The 10,331-nt window shown below is 39.4% G+C and overlaps 1 non-coding gene across 1 annotated transcript; it reads right to left on the bottom strand.

Annotated features, from left to right (window-relative positions):
* Positions 1 to 403: 403 nt before the first annotated feature.
* On the bottom strand, positions 404 to 510 carry LOC112760507 (small nucleolar RNA R71). Its single transcript, XR_003180944.1, has one exon. It is a non-coding gene; the product is annotated as a small nucleolar RNA R71 (small nucleolar RNA).
* Positions 511 to 10,331: the final 9,821 nt, after the last annotated feature.

Genomic DNA, 10,331 nt, shown 5'->3' with positions numbered 1-10,331 from the left:
AGAGGAGATGGCAGCCGGAAATAATAATAATGCAAGGAGGATGCTTGGTGACTTTACTGCACTTAATTCCAATTTACATGGAAGAAGCATCTCCATTCCTGCCATTGGAGCAAACAATTTTGAGCTTAAACCTCAATTAGTTTCTCTGATGCAGCAGAACTGCAAGTTTCATGGACTTCCATCTGAAGATCCTTTTTAGTTCTTAACTGAATTCTTGCAGATATATGATACTGTTAAGACTAATGGAGTAGATCCTGAAGTCTACAGGCTCATGCTTTTCCCTTTTGCTGTAAGAGACAGAGCTAGAGTATGGTTGGACTCTCAACCTAAGGATAACCTGAACTCTTGGGATAAGCTGGTCAAGGCTTTCCTAGCCAAGTTCTTTCCTCCTCAAAAGCTGAGTAAGATTAGAGTGGATGTTCAGACCTTCAGACAGAAAGAAGGTGAATCCCTCTATGAAGCTTGGGAGAGATACAAAGGACTGACCAAAAAGTGTCCTTCTGACATGCTTACAGAATGGACCATCCTGGATATATTCTATGATGGTCTATCTGAATTGGCTAAAATGTCATTGGATACTTCTGCAGATGGATCCATTCACCTAAAGAAAACGCCTGCAGAAGCTCAAGAACTCATTGACATGGTTGCTAATAACCAGTTCATGTACACTTCTGAGAGGAATCCTGTGAGTAATGGACGCCTATGAAGAAGGGAGTTCTTGAAATTGATACTCTGAATGGCATACTGGCTCAGAATAAAATATTGACTCAGCAAGTCAATATGATTTCTCAGAGTCTGAATAGAATGCAAGCTGCATCCAACAGTACTCAAGAGGCATCTTCTGAAGAAGAAGCTTATGATCCTGAAAACCCTGCAATAGCAGAGGTAAATTATATGGGTGAACCTTATGGAAACACATATAATCCATCATGGAGAAATCATCCAAATTTCTCATGGAAGGATCAACAAAAGCCTCAACAAGGCTTTAATAATGGTGGAAGAAATAGGTTTAACAATAGTAAACCTTTTCCATCATCCACTCAGCAACAGACAGAGAACTCTGAACAAAATACCTCTAATTTAGCAAACTTAGTCTCTGATCTGTCCAAGGCCACTGTAATTTTCATGAATGAAACAAGGTCTTCCATTAGAAATTTGGAAGTACAAGTGGGCAGCTGAGTAAAAGGATCACTGAAATCCCCCCTAGTGCTCTCCCAAGCAATACAGAAGAAAATCCAAAAGGAGAGTGCAAGGCCATTGACATAACCACCATGGCCGAACCTGTAAGGGAGGTTGAGGACGTGAATCCCAGTGAGGAAGACCTCCTGGGACGTCCAATGATCAATAAGGAGCTTCCCTCTGAGGAACCAAAGGAATCTGAGACTCATCTAGAGACCATAGAGATTCTATTGAACCTCTTTATGCCATTCATGAGCTCTGATGAGTATTCCTCTTCTGAAGAAAATGAGGATGTTACTGAAGAGCAAGCTGCCAAGTTTCTTGGTGCAATCATGAAGCTGAATGCCAAATTATTTGGTATTGAGACTTGGGAAGATGAACCTCCCCTGTTCACCAATGAACTAAGTGATCTGGATCAACTGACATTGCCTCAGAAGAAACAGGATCCTGGAAAGTTCGTAATACCTTGTACCATAGGCAACATGATCTTTGAAAAGGCTCTGTGTGACCTTGGTTCAGGGATAAACCTCATGCCCCTCTCTGTAATAGAGAAACTGGGAATCTATGGGGTACAAGCTGCTAAAATCTCATTAGAGATGGCAGACAATTCAAGAAAACAGGCTTATGGACAAGTAGAGGACGTGTTAGTAAAGGTTGAAGGCCTTTACATCCCTGCTGATTTCATAGTCCTAGATACTGGGAAGGATGAGGATGAATTCATCATCCTTGGAAGACCCTTCCTAGCCACAGCAAGAGCTGTAATTGATGTTGACAGAGGTGAACTAGTCCTTCAATTGAATGAGGACTCCCTTGAGTTTAAAACTCAAGGACATCCTTCTGTAAACATGGAGAGGAAGCATAAAAAGCTTCTCTCAAAACAGAGTCAACCAGAGCCCCCACAGTCAAACTCTAAGTTTGGTGTTGGGAGGCCACAACCAAACTCTAAGTTTGGTGTTGAACTTCCATATCCAAACTCTAAGTTTGGTGTTGGGAAGTCTCAACAATACTCTGAACATCTGTGAGGCTCCATGAGAGCCCACTGTCAAGCTATTGACATTAAAGAAGTGCTTATTGGGAAGCAACCCAATTTTTATTTATCTAATTCTATTTTTCTTGTTCTTTCATGTTTTATTAGGTTCATGATCATGTGGAGTCACACAATAAATATAAAAATTGAAAACGGAATCAAAAACAGCAGAAGAAAAATCACACCCTGGAGGAAGACCTTACTGGCGTTTAAACGCCAGTAAGAAGCATCTGGCTGGCGTTCAACGCCAGAACAGAGCATGGTTCTGGCGCTGAACGCCCAAAATGGGCAGCATCTGGGCGTTTGAACGCCAGAATTGCACCCTGGAGAAGAGCTGGCGCTGAACGCCCAGAACAAGCATGGTTCTGGCGTTCAACGCCAGAAATGGGCAACAAATGGGCGTTCAATGCGCAGAACAAGCACCAATCTGGCGCTGAAAGCCCAGAGTTGTGTGCAAGGGCATTTTGCATGCCTAATTTGGTGCAAGGTTGTAAATCCTTGAACACCTCAGGATCTATGGACCCCACAGGATCACCTCAGGATCTGTGGACCACACAGGATCCCCACCTACCTCCACTCACTTCTTCTCACCCCTCTTTCACACAATCCCATTAACACTCTTCCCCAAAACTCTTCACCAATCACCTCAATCTCTCTTCCCTATAACCACTTTACCACTCACATCCATCCACTCTTCCCCATAAACCTACCTCATATACCCCACCTACCTTCAAAATTCAAAATCAATTTCCCACCCAAAACCCACCCTTATGGCCGAACCTTACCCCCCTCCCTTCCCTATATATAGCCCTCCATTCTTCCTCATTTTCACACAACACAACCCTCTCTTCCCCTTCTTGGCCGAAACACATCTCTCTCTCCCTCTCCTCCATTTCTTCTTCTTCTTCATCTATTCTTTTCTCTCTTGCTCGAGGGCGAGCAATATTCTAAGTTTGGTGTGGTAAAAGCATAAGCTTTTTGTTTTTCCATTACCATTGATGGCACCTAAGACCGGAGAATCCTCTAGAAAAGGGAAAGGGAAGACAAAAGCTTCCACCTCCGAGTCATGGGAGATGGCAAGATTCATCTCCAAAGCTCAGCAAGACCACTTCTATGATGTTGTGGCCAAGAAGAAGGTGATCCCCGAGGTCCCTTTCAAGCTCAAGAGAAATGAGTATCTGGAGATCCAACATGAAATCCAAAGAAGAGGTTGGGAAGTTCTAACAAACCCCATCCAACAAGTCGGCATCCTAATGGTTCAAGAGTTCTATGCCAATGCATGGATCACTAGGAACCATGATCAAAGTAAGAACTCAAACCCAAAGAATTATATTACAATGGTTCGGGGGAAATACTTAGATTTTAGTCCGGAAAATGTGAGGTTGGCGATTGACTTGCCTATGATGCAAGGAGATGCACGCCCCTACACTAGAAGGGTCAACTTTGATCAAAGGTTGGACCAAGTCCTCATGGACATATGTGTGGAAGGAGCTCAATGGAAGATTGACTCCAAAGGCAAGCCGGTTCAACTAAGAAGACTGGACCTCAAGCCTGTGGCTAGAGGATGGTTGGAGTTCATCCAACGCTCCATCATCCCCACTAGCAACCGATCTGAAGTTACTGTGAATCGGGCCATCATGATCCATAGCATCATGATTGGAGAGGAAGTAGAAGTTCATGAAGTCATCTCCCTTCCATCACTAAGAAGAGGATGGAGCAAGCAAGAGAGCCCATTCATGGATCTCAAGAGACGCATGAAGCTCATCACCATGAGATCCTGGAGATGCCTCAAATGCATTTTCCTCCACAAAATTATTGGGAGCAAATCAACACCTCCCTAGGAGAATTAAGTTCCAACATGGGACAATTAAGGGTGGAACATCAAGAGCACTCCATCATCCTTCATGAAATAAGAGAAGATCAAAAAGCAATGAGGGAGGAGCAACAAAGACAAGGAAGAGACATAGAAGAGCTCAAGGACATCATTGGTTCCTCAAGAAGGACCACCATCACTAAGGTGGACTCATTCCTTGTTCTTACTTTCACTGTTTTTCGTTTTCTATGTTAAGTGCTTATCCATGTTTGTGTCTTCATTACATGATCATTAGTATTTAGTAACTTTATCTTAAAGTTATGAATATCCTATGAATCCATCACCTCTCTTAAATGAAAAATGCTTTAATTCAAAAGAACAAGAAGTACATGAGTTTCAAATTTATCCTTGAACTTAGTTTAATTATGTTGATGTGGTGACAATGCTTCTTGTTTTCTGAATGAATGCTTGAACAGTGCATATATCTTTTGAAGTTGTTGTTTAAGAATGTTAAATATGTTGGCTCTTGAAAGAATGATGATAAGGAGACATGTTATTTGATAATCTGAAAAATCATAAAAATGATTCTTGAAGCAAGAAAAAGCAGCAAAGAACAAAGCATGCAGAAAAAAAAAGAAAAAAATATAGGCAAAAAAAAAATAATAAAAAGAAAAAGCAAGTAGAAAAAGCCAAAAGCTCTTAAAACCAAGAGGCAAGAGCAAAAAGCCAATAACCCTTAAAACCAAAAGGCAAGGGTAAATAAACAGGATCCCAAGGCTTTGAGCATCAGTGGATAGGAGGGCCTAAAGGAATAAAATCCTGGCCTAAGCGGCTAAACCAAGCTGTCCCTAACTATGTGCTCGTGGCGTGAAGGTGTCAAGTGAAAACTTGAGACTGAGTGGTTAAAGTCAAGGTCCAAAGCAAAAGAAGAGTGTGCTTAAAAACCCTGGACACCTCTAATTGGGGACTTTAGCAAAGCTGAGTCATAATCTGAAAAGGTTCACCCAATTATGTGTCTGTGGCATTTATGTATCCGGTGGTAATACTGGAAAACAAAGTGCTTAGGGCCACGACCAAGACTCATAAAATAGCTGTGTTCAAGAATCATCATACTGAACTAGGAGAATCAATAACACTATCTGAACTCTGAGTTCCTATAGATGCCAATTATTCTGAACTTCAATGGATAAAGTGAGATGCCAAAACTATTCAAGAGGCAAAAAGCTACAAGTCCCGCTCATCTGATTGGAGCTATGTTTCATTGATAGTTTGGAATTTATAGTATATTCTCTTCTTTTTATCCTATTTGATTTTCAGTTGCTTGGGGACAAGCAACAATTTAAGTTTGGTGTTGTGATGAGCGGATAATTTATACGCTTTTTGGCACTATTTTTAGTATGTTTTTAGTAGAATCTGGTTACTTTTAGGGATGTTTTCATTAGTTTTTATGTTAAATTCATATTTCTGGACTTTACTATGAGTTTGTGTGTTTTTCTGAGATTTTAGGTATTTTCTGGCTGAAATTGAGGGACTTGAGCAAAAATCAGATTCAAAGGTAGAAGAAGGACTGCTGATGCTGTTGGATTCTGACCTCCCTGCACTCAAAATGGCGCTCTTCCAATTGCGTTGAAAAGTAGACATTCAGGGCTTTCTAGAAATGTATAATAGTCCATACTTTGGCCGAGTTTAGACGACGTAAAAGGGTGTTGAACGCCAGTTCTACGCTGCTGTCTGGAGTTAAACGCCAGAAACAAGTCACAAACCAGAGTTGAACGCCAGAAATACGTTACAACCTGGCGTTCAACTCCAGAAAGAGCCTCTGCACGTGTAACATTCAAGCTCAGCCCAAGCACACACCAAGTGGGCCCCAGAAGTGGATTTATGCATCAATTACTTTCTTCTGTAAACCCTAGTAACTAGTTTAGTATAAATAGGACTTTTTACTATTGTATTAGACATCTTATGATCTTCGGATCATCTTTGATCACGTTTTGGGGGCTGACCATTCGGCCTTGCCTGGACCTTTCACTTATGTATTTTCAACGGTAGAGTTTCTACACTCCATAGATTAAGGTGCGGAGCTCTGCTGTTCCTCAAAGATCAATGCAAAGTACTACTATTTTTCTATTCAATTCAACTTATTCCGCTTCTAAGATATTCATTCGCACTTCAACCTGAATGTGATGAACGTGACAATCATCATCATTCCCTATGAACGCGTGCCTGACAACCACTTCCGTTCTACCTTAGATTGAATGAGTATCTCTTGGATCTCTTAATCAGAATCTTCGTGGTATAAGCTAGATTGATGGCGGCATTCATGAGAGTCTAGAAAGTCTAAACCTTGTTTGTGGTATTTCGAGTAGGACTTTGGGATTGAATGACTGTGACGAACTTCAAACTCGCCAGTGCTGGGCGTAGTGACAGACGCAAAAGGAGGGTGAATCTTATTCCAGTATGATCGAGAACCTCAGATGATTAGCCGTGCTGTGACAGAGCATTTGGACCATTTTCACAAGAGGATGAGATGCAGCCATTGACAAGGGTGATGCCTCCAGACGATTAGCCATGCAGTGACAGCGCATCGGACCATTTTCCAGAGAGGATTAAAAGTAGCCATTGACAACGGTGATGTCCTTACATAAATCCAGCCATGGAAAGGAGTAAGATTGATTGGATGAAGACAGCAGGAAAGTAGAGGTTCAGAGGAACGAATGCATCTCTATACGCCTATCTGAAATTCTAACCAATGAATTACATAAGTATTTCTATCCTTAGTTTCTATCTATTTATTATTTATTTTCGAAAACTCCATAACTATTTTATATCCGCCTGACTGAGATTTACAAGATGACCATAGCTTGCTTCATACCAACAATCTCCGTGGGATCGACCCTTACTCACGTAAGGTTTATTACTTGGACGACCCAGTGCACTTGCTGGTTAGTTGTATCGAAGTTGTGAATGAAAAACGATTTATTAAGACGTGCGTACAGAGTTTCTGGCGCCGTTGCCTGAGATCACAATTTCGTGCACCACTAAGTCTAGCAAGATAACTATTGCTTGCTCAATCCAACAATCCTCATGGGATCGACCCTCACTCACCTGAGGTATTACTTAGATGACCCGGTGCACTTGCCGGTGAGGTTGTGCGAGTTCTAATTTCGCGCACCACTCAAAAAGGAATGATGATCTTGTTGATTGTTGAGAGTGTTCCAGACACTATATCCTTGGGTTAAGTACAATAGTGTACAGGGCACTATATCCTTGGGATTGAATTATGATTGATAACCATTTTTACTGCAAGAGTGTGTTAGGCACTATATCCTTGAGTTATGCATGCGAGTGTGCCTGGCACTATATCCGAGGGTCAATAGTCTGCAGGGCACTATATCCCTGGCGTGGCAGAAAAGGTGACGTCTGAAAGGATGTGTCGGGTTGGCATTTATAGACCGACAAGTGATATCATGAGCCAATAAGACAGGCATTCATCATGTGCATCTCCTTTGTGTTTTGTTTGCTTTGCCTAATTGCATCTTTCGCCTAAATGTATAATATGCTTACTTGCTAATTGTTTTAATTGCTTTACATGTATATTACTTGTGTTTTACTTGCTTGCATTATTTGTGATTGTCTGGTGTTGAGGAGGTTAGGTAGGCAGTGGCGATGGGATCGCATGGAGGGTAGATTGGTGAAGGCTGTGGGACAGCAGTGTAATTTGGTATTAGTTAAAAATCCCCTAAGTTTAGATAACCCTATTTATGATTTTTGGTTTAAGTTATTTATGTCATTAAGCTTGAATATCTATATTCGATGTGAAGTTCTAGGATTGCCTTTGGCTTCCCGGAACCTTATATCTTATATATTAGGAACTGTTACCATACTGAGAACCTTCGGTTCTCATACCATATGTTGTTGTTATTTTCCAGATGCATGTCGTAACCCACCTCGTGAGTTGCGAGATGATTACCCTAGCCAATGCATTACGAGCTCAACATGTTTCGGAAAATCAGTTCGTGGAGTTTACGGCATATCAGCTGATAGGTGAGGTTCATCATTGGTGGCAAGGGAAGTGCTGACTTATGCAGCTACAGCATGAGGACAAATGCTTTTGCGATTTTTGATTAGGATTTCCAATTTCTAACCGATATGGCCTTGAATCATGTTGAAAAAAGTTTTAAAGCTTGGAATGATTTTGAAATTTGGTTCGGAACTTTTGGTTTAAATAAATTAGTTTTGAAACTTGGTCGGAACTCTTGGTTTAAATGATATGGTTTAAAAGAAAAGTGAATTCTATGATTTTGCTAAATTTTGAATTTGGTTTGAATTTGACTTATAAAAATGGATTCAAATGAAAAAGTTATGATTCAAGGATTTTAATGAATTTAAGAAAATCATGATTTAAAGTGATTGATTTACGAATAAATGATTTTTAAGTCTCTTGGAAAAGCTTTAAAATTGAACTGGTTTAGATTGAACTTGTTTTGAAGGTTTTGGAAAATGTTATAAAAGCGGTATTTGGTTTAAAGGAAAATTTCTGTTCGACGTAGTGGAGTAATTCGAGTTATTAGTGACGAATTATCAGACTGATGCAGTGGAAGGCACGAGGGAACATCGACACATGAATGTGCACCCATTTTCCAAAATTTTCAATGAGGTACCCAAAATAAACTTTTGAATTTCTACCAATGTTTCTCACAATTTTTCCCTACTTAAATGAAACACACTCCTCAACCTAAGCTAATAAAAGATGCAATTCAATGTTATTCATGGTTTTTCGCTTAACATTGGTATGCAGTAGCAATTTGAACAAAAGGGGATTAAAAAGCTCAAAAGTGGCTCAAAATGGTAGATATAACGGTATAGTCATATGGGTTAGTGAGCTTTAATTCAAAAATGGCCTCAACCATGCTAAATGCATTCAAAACATCAAACATTAGAAATAAAGAATCAAGAAAATCTAAGATCACATTCATAGAAGGAACATAGCACACAAGAATAAGGATTGTGGTTGAAATATGCAACCACGCATTATAAGCTCAATAACTCACAAGGTTGTTTGTTCTATCTCCCTTCTATGTTCCACAAAAAATCATTCAAGCAAGTTTAAAAAATAATTTTCCAGACCAATTCAATGGAATGCCATAAAAGAGAATTCTCGAAAATTTTTGTTGTTTTTGCCAAGATTATTTCCTATGTATGTATGTATGTTGTGTTGGATGCAATTTCAAAAATTTCTAGTTCTTTTCCTAATTTCCACTATCCAAAAATTATCATGAATAATTAGGACAAAATTGAACTAGGCACTATACTATTCACAACATCCAATCATAACTACTATCTATTGCATAGGTACCAAGCAAAAATGCAAAATGCAATAGCTAGAAATAAAGCTATGAATAAGCTAAGATATATATGTATATAACCAAAATAAGAAAAGTGCAAAGGTTAAAAATACTAACAAATATCCACAAGAAAACAAAATAGAGTGCAAATATTCGGAAAGAAAAATTTACACCCCAAAAGTCGCAAATCCTCCCCTACATTTAGGCGTTGCACAGTTCTCCGTGGATGCATCATAATCCAGAGAGAAAGGCTCTAAAGCACTCCACCTTCAGCTGGCAGATGCGGGGGCTCGGGCTACTGTATAAAATAAATAAACAGGAATTGAGGAAGAGTTCATGGTAGTGTGATATGCTAAAAGACAACGTGTGTATTCTAAATGTGCGCGCGATTAGAATACACACATTGGACGGTTAAAATGGCAACCACACAATAAAAAAGTAATCATGTGCTCCTCAATTAAATGGCCTAAGATTCAAGCAATGGATGAACATCAATTGAAACACAAGCAAGCTTAGGTAATTACAACAAGAGTGAAGTGAATTTAGGAAATATTGGATATTAAAATTGTGCAAGTGAAAATGCAAGATTAATATAAATTAGCACAACAAACAATAACCGATTCAATGATAATCGAACTACTTATTCATCCTAAGCAATGAAACAATCACACAAACGAGAAATTTGTTGCGAGAAGAGACAAGCTTGATAAGAATCAAATCGAATCACTCAACCAAATGCACGGCATTAAAGAACACGTACCTCACTATGTGATTATATTGATTTGAGAACTATGATAAACAAGTAATTCAATTTAATTCACTAAATTCAATATATACTTGTTATGAATTCCACCAAATATGAAACCAAATGTAAAATTCCCACGTTGATTTGGTCCTAGTAACTCAAAGCATCAAACAAGTACATTATTGAAATTCAATCACAAATCATCATAATCATTCAAAAGTG

Source organism: Arachis hypogaea, chromosome 16, assembly GCF_003086295.3.
Source record: "Arachis hypogaea cultivar Tifrunner chromosome 16, arahy.Tifrunner.gnm2.J5K5, whole genome shotgun sequence".
NCBI lineage: Eukaryota > Viridiplantae > Streptophyta > Magnoliopsida > Fabales > Fabaceae > Arachis > Arachis hypogaea.
Note: the sequence above shows the minus strand (reverse complement) of the source record. Positions and strands in the feature narration are given on the sequence as shown.